Source organism: Panthera pardus, unplaced genomic scaffold, assembly GCF_024362965.1.
Source record: "Panthera pardus isolate Hobbes unplaced genomic scaffold, ASM2436296v1 HiC_scaffold_25, whole genome shotgun sequence".
Lineage (NCBI taxonomy): Eukaryota > Metazoa > Chordata > Mammalia > Carnivora > Felidae > Panthera > Panthera pardus.
In genome coordinates this window covers 12,491,247-12,505,917 of record NW_026526821.1, presented here as the reverse complement: position 1 = coordinate 12,505,917, position 14,671 = coordinate 12,491,247, and the positions used below count along the sequence as shown (strand labels likewise).

The following is a 14,671-nucleotide window of genomic DNA, read 5'->3' as shown; positions in this document are numbered from 1 at the left end:
TGTCTTTTCTTTTGAGCCTATCTTTAAGGATTACTTTCCACCAGACACATTAGGGACTCAAAAGAGATTAAAATGATTTGTTAGTCTTCTTATAAAAGAACAATATTTTACACACAGTAAAATTAGGTTGAAAATTGAAAACACAAAGACTTCAGTTTTCCCCAGCTCTGGAAACACCTTTAACTGTTAAGCCTGTGTTGCTTTGCTCTTTCCCTGCCTCCAGCACAGATGAGGGCCTTTAATCTCCTGGTTTCTCTTATTTGAAGAGCTTCAGACACCAACTCAGGATAATATGTTCATCTTATTCTCAAATCCTTATATTTATCTAGCACAAATAATCAGCACTATAACACAGAGGAGTGATAGGGCAGAGTTAGGGGTACCATCTTTTTTAAAAGATTCCTAATTCCAACTCCCCCAAGTCCTAAATTTGGCTTGGTGATACAAAAGTCTTCTTATAAAAACAAAGAGTCTCACTTTGGCTGGCAGCTTCCTTTTTACAAGTGTCAAATACTTTTTAATGGGTAGTAGGGAAGGGGAATATGGGCACATGAATACTACAAAAGCGTTTTTAAGAAATTATATCTACGTGGGGTGCCTGGGTGGCTCAGTCGGTTGAGCATCTGACTCTTGATTTTGGCTCAGGTCGTGATCGCACCAACCGTGAGATCGAGCCCCACATGGGGCTCTATGCTGACAGTGCAGATCCTGCTTGAGATTCTTTCTCGTTTTCTCTCTGCGCCTCCCCTGCTCACACGCACACTCTCACTCTCTCTTTCAAAATAAAGAAAGAAAGAGATTACAAGTAATGTGTTAAAAAGTGATGAGGCACAAATGCAAATTCCTCACTCAGCAGTGATTTACCAAGTCTAGGCCATAGTGAATGCAATGAGTGATCTGTTTAATACCCAAGAAGGCTGATCCTTCCAGAAATAGTTTACAGAAGTATCTATAAGGGTGCTTAGTCTTACTTTCAACTACCAGGTTGTTAAATGTTGTCATATGAAACAACTACTTCAGCAATTATGGAAGAACATCGTTTTTAATATCCAATTTGTAGCTACCGTAATATATGACTTTACTTTTGTATTCAACACACCATTCCCCTTTGCCATCAGCGATGTTTCCAAACAAGGTGTGTGAAAGAAAAAAGGAAAAGAAAAAGTCATCCCAATTCTGGGCAAGCTTTTACGACAGCCACAGACATTTTAGTAAATACCTCTTCCTTCAAAGTCCTCCCTCAAATCTTACATGGCATGGGTACACAAATACAAGAGTACTACAACAGCCTTAAAATACATCTAAAATGCCCACATCATTCCTTTAAATTCAACAGTTATTTCCAAGATCCTCTGTCGACACACCTTAGAAATTGCAATGCAGTCATATGTTTTCTACAAATAAACTCACCCTATCTCCCTATCTTCACCCCTACCAGCACCCACCATCCCCACTCTGATTCCCAGAATAGCAATTCATTGACTCCAAACATCATCCAAACACCTGTAGGCAGGGCAGCTGCAAAAACAGAAACACAGCAATCACTGTACTCCTACATAATCAATTCTAAAAAGATAACAGCATTATCAAGCAAATAATATCCCACAGCAGGCCCATATATCAAATTACCCAATAATTAAAAGGTTCTTGAAAAGAAATATGACCCAACTACTTAAGACAGAGGGAAAAACAAAACAGACCACTATGTACTTGGTGCTCAAAAGAAAGACGGGACAAGTAGCCCCAAGGAGGCATAATCACTTGCAAAACAATAAAATCAGCCAAAAATAATGCCTGGAAGCTCAGGCTGTTAAGATCTTTGCATCCAAGTGACTGAATGTGGCCCCTGTCTCACACGTGGCTCAGTGCCAAGTGGGAAGCAGAGGATTTTCTTTCCACACAAATGCAACCACTGGGTGGTCCGTTTAAAGAAACACTTCCTAAAAGAGAATTCATTCTCAGTTGTTCATCCTATAAAAACCATCACACCAAACTGTATACTAAGATGAAAAAAACTACCTCTACAGCCCAATAAGCTGCAAACCTTACTTTTTTCCTAGCTTTGAAACCTTATCAACCTCCTCTCTCCCATTCCCTAGGAGGAATTCTTAAAAATTACTAAAGTCAAACACATTATTTCTCGTAAACACGGAAGTGTTTTTTAAAATCTAAACTTATAAAAACATACAAAAATGTTTTAAACCAACCAAAATGAATAACTATTCATGATTTGCTGGAGATTTTTAAGAGTAGTACTGTGTGACCTACTCTTAAATAAGAAGGGGCTTAGTTTAATATAAAGTTAACTGGCTTTTCCTTTCAGAAAAGGGAAATTGTACCCTGTAACTATGTGCCATCTACCTAGAAACACGACTGCATTTACCATCATCTTCATGCAAAACAGACCAGAGTCAAGACCCAGTTTCTAAGAAACCAGCCTTGCTGCTAAGTAGCAACCAACAATGTTAAATCAGATCAAACTTCTGAGTTGTGGCTTTCAGTTCTACTCCCAAACAAAATAGCAATTATCCACCTAATTCTTGGCAATCCACTGCCTGGTGCCTCAGTTTCCCCAGACACTTTGTAGTAGGATATCTGACAAAGCTTCAGCTGTCGCAATCTGAGAGCTGAAACAATGAAAAATCCTGAGGCATTGTAACAGTTATTCAGTTTTTTGAAAAGAAAAGCATTCAATAAACGCAGTGTAAATCCATTCACTGAGCCTGGTACAACTCCTCTAATTTCCTTATGCTTCAATTTCCTCATTCCCAAAGAAAAGCTGGGTTTAACTTGTCCACTAATCACTACCTCGGGGATACGGTATAATGATATGCTTTCAGCTCTGAGGTAAAGTGCTAAAAACAAAAGGCAGTATGACAGGTGCAGTGTATTTCACAGTGCCCTGACATAAAACTGTAAAATCTTTTTGGTCCAGATCATCACAAGCAGCCAGTGGTAAACGGAACTTGGTTCATAACCCTGTCTCATGACAGAAAACAATGTTGGATTAGTTCCACAAGTTTGAAAACCAAGTTTTACATTAACAATCTGAAAATTCAAAGGCAAACGACAAAAGCCACTATAATCAGGATGCTCACCATCCAAGTTATGTTTAATGACAACTTCAGGGGCACCTGGAGGGCTCAGTCAATTGAGCATCTGACTCTTGACTTTGACTCAGGTCATGATCTCGTGGTTCGTGAGTTCTAACCCTGCACTGGGCTCTGTGCTGACAGCATAGACCCTGCTTGGGGTTCTCTCTCGCTCCATCTCTCTCTGTCCCTTCCCTGCTGGCGTGCGTGTGCTTACTCTCTCTCTCTCTCAAAATAAATAATCTCAAAAAAAAGAAAAAAAAAAAAGGACAGTTTTGGTGGTCAACTTTCATGTCTCAACATTTAAAGTATATGGCAGTACAGGCTAAAGGGCTTTCCACTCTAGTCATCAACCTTCCCTGTATTTACTTTCTAATTAAATCTCAAGAATGAGAAGAAATTCAAACTGCATACAATTTATTCTGTTTCTCTAATATTACAGCCAGAAGTAAAAGTCATTTTCCACACAAGTCATTCAAGAGTTCAAAAAATATTAGATTATGAACAGGCCTGAAATTATAGCACCAAATTACGTGTACCTTAAAAAGAGGTGCTCCAGGAATAATGTTGTTTTGGTTCAGTTCTGAGAGGTTATGTGGTTAGGAAACTCCTAGAAAATAAGAAACAATAATAATTAGAGTAGATCATTTCTGAAAATGAAGATATATACTATTCAAGTTTTGGGGAAACCTAAAATTTACAAGTAGGGAAGTGTCTGAAAGCATGATGTCATGGCTTAAAGCAGCACAATGCAGAATTCAGGAAAGATACAACTGCCAACCGGGTAAAGAGTACTTTGTGGAGACATGACCACAAGAGAGCTGTGAATACCTCGAAACCAATTTTAAAGAAAGAAACTGGACATCATATACTGTCTGATCACACAAGCCTGATTTTTAAACTTACGGATTTTTTTAAACTACTGGCTAAATATTCTGTTCATAAATATTACCATATGCTTGATGATGCAAATACAATTGCATGGGAAACTTTACAAAAAGGCACTTTGTACATAAATATTCTTATATTAAACTGCACAATACAAAAAAGCACATTACCTCTAGTAAATCCAAACCATAATCGTTCTTTAGAACTGGATTTCAGGAGACATAAGAGTTTAATTCTCAAACTCTCAGGTATGATTTAGCTACAGGTATCTTCCTTTTTAAAGGGTAGTACAGGTGTCCCTTGAACAACAAGAGGGTTAGGAGTGCCAATCCCCCACCCCACAGAGTGGAAAATTCAGGCTTTAACTTTTCACTCCCCGAAGACTTACTCACTAATAGCCTAACTGTTGACCAGAAGCTTTACCGACAACATAAACAGTTGAGTAACACATATTTTGTACGTTATATGTATTCTATACAGTATTCTTCCAACCAAGCTACAGAAAAGAAAATATTAATAAAATCATAAAGAGAAAATACATATACAATACTGTATTGTATTTTCAAAAAAATCCTCATATAAATGGACATACACAGCTTAAACCCAGGTTGCAGTCAGTAACAAAGAAAACTCCTTACCTTGAGATGCCTTTTGCATTTTTACAACATTAAGTAATTTCATTCATTTCAATTCCTCACTGCTATTGGGGCTTAACAGAGGATAGAAATAGCTGTTCACTGTCCAAAATTTCAGAAATAAAATAAATTCTCCTTTGTTTTACAGTATTTTAACAATTAAAGTTCCTTCTGTAAATAGTATACTATGCTAACAATTTAACAATCTAGAATCCTGTTGCTCCATAATCTCACCCATTCACAAGCCTAGCATTAGTGGAAACTGAAAAAGGCCTCTGAGCAGCCCAAAGAGATAGCTAAGACCACCCTGGAGAGCTCATGCCTTTTACTCCTGGGGCCTTTGCCTTAGTTCAAGCCCATCTGTGCTGAACCATTACGGTTAGGTTTGGGTATCTAAGTTTTCTAGCCCAACCCAGAAATTTAAAAAATTAGAATGAAATAAATAAATAAGACTGGAAAAAGGGAGCTGCTAGAATCAGACATCATGACAACAGTAAGAAACAATCACCAACAACTTTGCAACAAAGAAAAAAGGAGGAGGGGAGAGAAATATAGCAGCGTGCAACCATTTGGATTTCAGACATATTTACACAATACAAGGATAGCTGGCACTCATACACATTCACACTCCTGTGAGCAAACTCAGTTTTTGAAATCCCTCAACCATTTTCAAATGATAATCCCAAGCCACCATGATTGTTTCCAGTGTATCTACACAGCACTTACTCTCTCTAAGCAGTGGTAGAGAAGACAGACTGGGGGGTTAAGCCCAAATCTCTTTCTTTCCCACTCAAGCACACACACTAGAATGCAAAACAGTGAATTACATTCATTGCTTTATTCATTCAACAATTACTGAACACCTATTTGCAGGCAGTGTCCTAGGCACAAATAAGATACAGTCCCTGTCCTTGTGGAATTCACATTTGTACAGGAACAACCTTGAACCTAACACAAACTTAAATTAAGAATTCACAGTGGCATTTTAACTTGTAGTAACAAATCATTTATGATCACACATCACATCATAACTAAAGAAGATACATAAGAACACAAAGACCCCTTAGCTGCAAAATGCTGATTTAGGATAAGGGCAAACCAGCTAAGCACAGTGTTGTTTGGTATGGTGGAAGGAAACTCCTGGCTGGAAATCTGAGTTTGGGTCCCAACTCTGGTGCTCAGCTGGATGATAAATGCTTCATTTAATAGGGCAAGAGGCTTCAACCTTTTAATATATTAAATGGGGTTACCACCACCAATTTCATATGATAGTAAAATAATAACTGTGTGCTTCTTGGGTGGATTAACTGGTAATGTAGGTGAAATGCTTGTAAAGTATGATATTCCCAGAGTTAGCTGTTAAACATCACTTTCTTAGGGTACACTGCAACTGATATTATAAAATGATGTTAAGTCACAGTCAAAACACATTATTGGGGCACCTGGGTGGCTCAGTGGGTTAGGCATCCAACTGTGGCTCAGGTCATGACCTCTCAACTGCGAGATCAAGCCCCACACTGGGCTCTGTGCTGACAGCAGCTCTGTGCCACTTCGAGTCCCCTATCCCCCTCTTTTTCTGCCCTTCCCCCACTCTCTCTCTAGCACATGCACTCTCTCTCCACATAAAACATTTAAAAAAATATTTTAAAAAAGAAAAAAAATTAAGAAAAAAAAAAGCAAAATTAGAAAGAACTTTATCCCTCCCTCCAAAAAAAATTTATTCTTTTTTTATGTTTGGTGCTTAAACAGGTAAAGTCTGTTAACAGGAAAATCAGTACCCAGTAGTCATACTCTGAATGTTCCAGACTGTAAAGGTTCACTATACTACAAACCAAAAGGAAACTATTTACCTAACTCTATTTGTCATCTAGGTGAAGGGTCACAGAGCTTCAATGAGCAAGTTGGTTAAATTGTGCAACAAAGAACATAAGCCTCCAGGCATAATCAGACTTATCACTACATATAAATTATCTTCTTTCTGACCGAGGAAAGGACTGCCTAGCATTCTGTACGAAATCACAATGCCATCAGCAGACAATGGCCCTGTTTGTATCAGGGTGGAATCTGCAAGAGTAGAAAATTCATGCCTCAGTTAATTTTAATCTATAGAAAGCACGGACTTCAAAAAGTAAAACTGTGAGAAAATCAGACAAGATCTAGTTAAATCAAAAAGTTTGTGCCTGAGGGGAGCCGATATAGATAATTTAAGAAGGAGCATGTGCTCACTTCATCCCCAGAGAAGACCCATTTCCAACACCTTTTCATGATTAATGAGACACACGTATGTCATTACAGACTACACGGTCACCTCAGTTGAGGTTAAAACACACAATGGAAACTCACACACCAACTCATAAAAACCCCAAATCCAAACAACAGGTTTCATTTCACTGATGTAGCCTTTTAAAACTAACCCTAAGAGAGGACTACCGCCAGGGTGGAGAACCAAAGAGGCTTCCTATTCAAGGAGATCAGCAATTCAAAGAAAATAAAAAAGAAACTGTTCGGGAGGCAGTTCAATACCAAACAGAAAGTTACATGAAATATTCCCAATACCATCAGTGAGGAAATGGATGTTAGAAATGGCTAGGAGGCAAAGAGGGCAACAGCCACCTCGCCCTATAAAGTTAATTGGAAGTTTAGTTAACTCATATCCAATAAAGTAGAATATTGTAATTTTAAAGATAATCATGTTCAGGGTGCCTGAGTGGCTCAGTCTGTTAAGCATCCGAACTCTTCATTTTGGCTCAGGTCATGATCTCACAGTTCAGTTTATGAGATGGAACCCCATACAGCTTGCATGGGATTCTCTCTCCCTCTCTGCCCCTCCCCTGCTCTCTCTCTCTCTCTCAAAATAAATAAACATGAAAAAAAAATAAACTGATTTTCTTAACAACAACCTTATTTACAGTTCATAAATCATTTTTAGCAAACTTCATGAATGATTATAGCAATAATTTAGGGGAGAGCCTCCTACAGGTTCATGAAACCTCCTTCTCCCCGTTTACTTCTAAGTAGTTCCCCCAACTCCACAAACTCTGAATCACCTTAAAAGTTTTAGTTTGACTGTATCAACCCATCACAGCAAACCAGGAAACCGTAAGTCTTCAAACTATTTCAAGGGAATGATGAATAGGGTTCATTTTAAAAATTGAGTATTACTGATACAGACTTTTTTTTCAAATTGGGTCTGATATTCTGGTAAACAAAAATCATCCTACCTATGGTAAAGCACTGGTGACACACAGAAAAAATTACCCTAAACAAAAAGCACCTGAGCATAATTAGAGACGAGGGATGGTTCAATGGATAGAGCTCAGGACCCCACTACAGTCACTTGGCCTCCTAGACAGGCCTCAGTATCCTCAGCCACTATGAACCTACGTCTGCAAAGACGTTTTCGAGTATCAGAAATATAACATAAAGCGCCTACTTCAACTCCTAGCACAAAGGAAGAGCCTGATGAACAGCAGCTTTTTATATTATTAGATAAATTCAATCTGACCCTTCAGATTCCTTTCCTGCATCAAGTAACCCTCATCCTGTAATCCTAACCTACCTAGCACATGGTTAAGAGCTCAATAAATAGTAGCAAGTATTATTATCCCGCAAATTTACTAATCCTGTCCTCAGCCACATAAACATCTATAAATATAAGCTTATAGCTACACACCACTTGTAAAAAACATTTTAAATGGGAACAGAGAACATGCTGACTAAAATCAACCCACTCACTGGGCAACCAGTTCTAAAGCTACATCAAATATAGAGACAATCTAATGAACAATCATTTTCATTTAAGGCAAAGACCCCAGGGCACTTAAGTAAATTTTTTTTAGACTTTGTAGTCTGGTAGACATAACAAAAATCTTCTAGAACAATTATGACCTCTGTATTACATTATAAAAAAATAGCCTAGTTTGGTTCCATTACTGTTATAAACTCACAAAATCATCACACTTCTTCCCCAAATTAGATTCCAGATTAAACAGAAGCAGATGGGCTACAAATTTAATATTTAGAAGACTAATTTTTAATCGAAAGCAAGTACTTTCTTCGATAGATTTTCCCACTTTTGCTTTCAGTAAATATACTTACTTTGGAGGAACCCCCTGAATATACTCCCTTGACAAATAAATGAACATGTGTAATTCCAGAAACTATAATAAAGTCTGTGGAGAATTTGTCTCTACCTTCTCTTATCCAGTGACATAAATTACTTTTACATCAACCTTATTCACTACTATGGGAATGTAAATATTTTAAAAATTAAGCTCTTTGCAGTTATTTCCCCCACTTTACCGTTTTTTTTTTAATAATAAATAATTTCCTTTGGTAAGATTTTCTAGTTTAGAGCAACAGATATCCAAGTCATCCATCTATTGGCATTTGTTACAATTAACACAGCTATATATTTGTAATCCTATTCTCCCTTTAGTAGGTGAGAACAAAGGATCTGGCCAACATTATTCAAACTTTGTAACACTTGATTTATAGATAAGCACACATTGGTGCAAAAATTCATTAAACATTTCTTCAAGAAAGCAAAAAGTTCTAGAGTCAAAGCAAAACTGGAAACAAATATCAACAAAGCTTTTAAAGTCCTAGGAACACCTTATAGAGCTGCCTCGATGTAAAATTAACTGTGGTGGGGGCACCTGGGTGGCTCAGTCGGCAAAGCATCCACCCTCTGGATTTCAGCTCAGGTCAAGATCTCACGGTCTTAAGACTGAGCCCCATGTCATGTCAGGCTCTGCTGACGGCACGAAGCCTGCTTAGGATTCTCTCTCTCCCTCTCTCTCTGCCCCTCCCCTGCTCACTCTCTCTCTCTCTCTCTCTCTCTCTCAAAAATGAATTAAAAAAAAAAAAAAAAGAAATGTACTGAAAAATAAAATGGGGGGCACTTGGCTGGCTGAGTCAGAAGAGCATGTAACTCTTGTTCTCGGGGTCATGAGTTTGAGCCCCACGCTGGGTGCAGAGATTACTTAAACAAATAAAACTTTAAAAAATTCAAAAACAAAAACTTTTAAAAAAGAAAAATAAAATGAATTAACGAATTCAAAGAGACGCCGCAATTCTTTAAATGCCGTTGTATGTTTGAAAATGTTCGTAATAGAATGTTGGGGAAAAATAAGGATAGTGAATAACATGTCTTCTAGTTCAATCTCTAACTTGTAAATTACACTTTTTGAAACAGCATAAATGTTAAGCCTTGATTTTAATGAGGTTTTATTTAAGGAAAAGCTCATTTAGAAAATTACACCAGAAGCATTTTAGCCACAAAGGTCTCTGTCACCAAAAGTTGAAAATTTAAAACAAGCTTTTATAGGTTTAGTGTGACGCAAAAGGTCTAGTGTGAAACAAAATCTGTCATAAACTTCTTTAAACACTTCTGAAGGCCCCAGAATCCCATTCCGAGAGAAAGAAAGCAACGCCAAAAGCTCTTGTTTGAGGGGGAAGAATTCACATTTCCACAAACCGAACAAGTCTGGGTCACTAAGTGTAACAGCAAATAAGATGATCCAGTTTGCAGAATCATAAAAACAAGGTCCCTGGAACTGACTTATGACATCCAACAAAAAGATGTCTTTTTCACGAAAGTTTCATTTTTATGCTGGTGAATTTCACTTTCACTCCATCCCCTAAGAGCAAGAGAAAGTTGCTCAGTAAGCGGAGACCCACTCGGACTCCTACAGAAGTACCTTCGTTGTCTTACTGAGAGGAGACTGGATACAGCAGCACAGTATAGGCCACCGTTTGAAGATTACACTCAGAATAATGTTAATGGGTTAGACTTCAGAGGTGGGGGGGGGGGGGGAGTTCTATGAGTCATGCTCATTTCCAAACTTAAAATAATCTGTATATAAATGGGTTTTCTGGCTGAATCTTAAAAGAGAGCAATTTAAGTCTGAACAAACTGTATTTATGGTAACAATTCCAAATACTTAAAAGTTTTACTTTAAGCCTCCTGGGAAGCACTAAGCATTTTTTTAAAAATAAAGTACGTTTTGTGCCCTTTCTTAGATACCAAATTATTTTTTCCTAAGTTAATTTTAAGAGCTATTCATATCCCTCTCCATCTCTCAGACTGTAACAAGTAAAACCTAACATCCATTTTCACTACACCTGATCAAGCTCAAAAGTAAACATACACAATTGAAATTACGTTACAGGTCTAAAAACTGTGAAGTGTCCATGACCAGAAACTTGAAAATTAAGTAATGATTCCTTACTTACGCAATATTCCTGTCAACCTCCATTCTAGGAAAAAAAATCTCTTTTCAGACAGGAAAGAAAAAACATGAGCATCTATGCTGTGAAATTCATTCATACTTACTAAAAATAATTCTACAACAGAGTTTGGAAAGCAAATACCCTTTGCTTAATTCTTAACCTGAGGTGACAGCAGCATATTTATACCACGGTAAAGAAACTTTGAAAGTTTCATTATGAATTATTAACTATAGTTTAACTATGACACAAAGTTATTCTCCATTAGAAGTGGTTTAACAGATAGGTCTCCACGAAAACGAAAATGGCTTTTCAATTATAGCCATTAATAGCTCAAGAACTGTTGCTTTTGTACACAAAGAAGCAAGGCAACATTTTGGACATGACTTTGAGTGGGAAAAGCACTGAACCAAGAGCTGATGTGGCAGCTCATTCTTTTTCTGCTGTATGATAATCATGTATAAACAAAGATGAGAAGTCCAATAAACAAAATGAGAACCAGGATTTCACTGAAAGTAAATTTTGTGACAGATTAACAGTCTGGGGCAATCTGGTAAAATTATATGATGTTTAGGATTTGTTTCAAAATAACCTAGTTTGGGGGAGGAGGTACTACATGAAACAATATGACCTTGGCTACAAGTTAATTATTGTCAAAGCTAAGTGACCAATACATGGGGATTCTCTATAGTTATCCAACTTTTGCATGTTTTCCGTAATAAAAAGTTGTTTAAAAAAAGTTATGGGGTGCCTGGGTGGCTCAGTCGGTTCAGCGTCCGACTTCGGCTCAGGTCATGATCTCACAGTCCATGAGTTCGAGCCCCGCATCGGGCTCTGTGCTGACAGCTCGGACCCTGGAGCCTGCTTTGGATTCTGTGTCTCCCTCTCTCTCTACCTCTCTGCCCCTCCCTCTCCTCCGCCCCCCCCCCCCCCCCGAACTCTGGCTCTCTCTCTCAAAAATAAAATAAACATAAAAAAAGTTATCAACTGCAATATTAAAATACCATTTTCCCAAAACTACAATTCAGATGTGGCAGAGGCATGCTTGTCGCACAGATTTCTCTCTTTCTCTTTTTCTTTTTTTTCTTGCTTCCTTCCTTCCTTTCCCTCTCTTTCTCTCTCTCTCTCTCTCTTAGGTAGGCTTCATGTCCAGCACAGAGCCCGTCGTGGGCCTTGGATTTACAACGCTGAGATCAAGACCTGAGCTGAAATCAAGAGTCCGATGCTTAGCTGACTGAGCCACCCAGGCACTCTGGTACAGCTGTTTCTTAGGTGTTTTTAAAGAGTCATCCAAACAAATATTTTACACCAGAAATGACTCTGTCAGAAAATTATAGGAAAATGTCAACGTCAGAGAGGCCACTTTGCATCACATGTTATTAAGAGACAGGTGTAAATCAAAACAATTTTGAATTCAGTAAGGAAATTTACTACCTAAAACAATCCTATGATACAGGAGATCATTCAGTAGAGCAAACACACACTCTCTGCTTTTTTGTAAATTTGAACCACTATGAGTTACATTTCCTTTAATGAAAGGTACACATTACAACTACATAAAGAATTAAAACAAACTCGGTATCTTTAAAGTTGCTGGTTTAAAAATCCCACCTGTCACCAGAAGGACATGCTCCCTCTACAATCCAACTGTATTTTTAGTTTTTACTTCAACAAGCGGCAATGTAATTTATATTTGGTAAGCACACAGATTCCTGAAAGGCCAAAATCAATCAAAAAGCCCGATTAACTCTCTTTCCACCACCCTCTGAACAATTAAAGCTACAAGCAGAAGGGAAGAGTGACCTTAAAAACGTCCCCACAGCCAGAGAACAGAGGCAGAACAGACTGAAGCACATATCTTCGCAGGAACAGAAGAAAACTTCCACACAAGCAATACTGCGACACGGAGATGGGGCAAGGGCTTAAAAGAAAAGTCGGCCAACAGGGACGGAGGGAATAAAAGCGAAGCTGCAGTGAAAAAAAAGTTAGAAGTTAGAGATGCAGCGCAAGAAAAGACAGACATATTTTTTTCCAGCTTCATACACCGCCCCCTCCAGGGCCTGACACCGAGCAAATGATCCGGAAAGGGTTCCTGAACTCAAGGAAAGCTTCGGCCAGCAACTTTCCCAGAAATGAAATGACAACAAGAAGCCGGAGGATGGCAGGAAAAATGGACAGGTTGCTCACACTGAAGGAACTGATGAAATCTTGTAGTTGGCTCAGCGGAGGCGATGGAAATAACAGCATCTTTTACAGACTGCCTGCTTACAGAGTGTCCCAATTAAACGTACGCCCCTTTCAGATGTTAACAACCCAAAACAAAGCCCCGGCGCAGGCGGTGGGCACGCTCAAGCTTTCTGCCTCAAGGAAAACCTAGGTAGGTCAACTTATTTCCACTTTACCCATTAAGTTATACGTTAATGTCACGCTAATAAATTATGCAGACGGTTTATTGGGACACGCTGTGGGTCTGGCACTCTGATAAGCGCTTCACACGCCCCATTTCACGGAACCTTAACAGCGAGCGTTACGAGGCAGGAACCGCATTAGCCCCTTTTCCAACCAAGACACAAAGAGTTTAAGTGACTTGCTGAAAGCAGTAGCGCTGGGATTTGTACCCGTGTCAGGACACCCGGGCTGTGCTCGTAACCACTATGCTCCGGATCTGGCTGGGGAGATTTAGACGCTCAGGGACTTGAAGCGGGGAGCTCCCCCCCGACCCTACCACCCCCCGCCCCAGGAATAACTTCGGCATCCCCGCGCGCGAGGAAGAATGGGGAAAGGCGGCGTGGCACCTGTTTCTGGCCCCAGCAAGGGGTGGAGGAGCTGGGGCGCCTTGGGTCCAGGCCGCGGGGCGCCCCGACGCGGGGGGCGCGGGAGGACCCGCCTCCTCCAGGAAGGCCCCGCGGGCGGGACAGAGGCCCGGGGAAGAAGCCAAGCGCGCGGGCCCGCCGAGGCCTAGGCCCCACCCGCCGCCTCCCTCCGTAGCCGCGGCGCCCGCGCGGGCCCCGCCAGGCCCGGCCGCCTCACCTGGCTGCTGCCCCGAGCTCGTCCCCCGGCCGGCGGTCCTGGGCGGCGGCGGCGGCGGCGACGGGGGCGGCGAGGAGGGGAAGGAGGAAGGAAAAAGGGAGAGGAGGAAGGGAACGGCAGGAGGGAAGAGGCGGAGTGGCCGCGGAGAAGGCGGGCGCCGCCGGGCCGGGGGTCAGAGGAAAGGGGGAGCCGAGCCAGACGCGGCGGCCGCCGGCGCAAACGCTGAAGAGCCGCTCCGGCGCCCGCAGCCCGGCAGGAAGTGACGGGGGAGGGGCCTGCGCCCGCCCCCGGCCCCCGCCCGCCTCCATGCCCGGCCCCCCCCCCCCCCCCCCGCTCCGCCCCGAAGTTCGAACCACAAGTCCCGGCTGGCGCTGCGCCGGCGCCTGCCATCGCAAGGCACTTCGGGAGCCTGGTGGGCTGAGGCCTGGTCGGGCCTGCGTCGCGGCGGCCGGCCCTGGCTCCCGGGGCCTGCTGGGAGTTGTAGTCTGGGAATTGAGGGCTGCTCACTGGACCCGCAGCGAGGCTGGGCCGTCCTACTTAACTCCGCCCCACTTCGTTCTTCCCGTTTTCCTCTGCGTCCTTTTTCGCCAGCCTCCGTTCCTTGTTTCTCTCCTTCTCTTAGTTCCTCCTTCCGTAAATGTTTATTAAACGCCTACTGCTGTGCAAGGTACTGCTCCAAGAGTTGAGAATATAGAGGTGAACACACAAAAATCCCTACCCTCATGGAGCTTACGTTCTATGAGGGTGAAGCACATAATAAATAACAATGAGTAACTTGTAGTGAGTGCCAGATTG

General features: G+C 41.0%; 1 protein-coding gene across 12 annotated transcripts in view; it reads right to left on the bottom strand.

Moving 5' to 3' along the window:
• Nucleotides 1–14,671, bottom strand: part of STAU1 (staufen double-stranded RNA binding protein 1) — an 82,236-nt gene that overhangs the window by 40,416 nt on the left and 27,149 nt on the right. For 10 of the 12 annotated variants that reach the window (XM_053890165.1, XM_053890161.1, XM_053890162.1 and 7 more), the window contains exon 3: nt 3,632–3,702. The gene's annotated coding sequence lies outside the window, so the exon portion shown is untranslated. Of the gene's footprint in view, nt 1–3,631; nt 3,703–13,876; nt 14,140–14,671 lie in introns of those variants that run through there. The other 2 variants (XM_019458190.2, XM_019458205.2) reach the window with 2 other exon arrangements.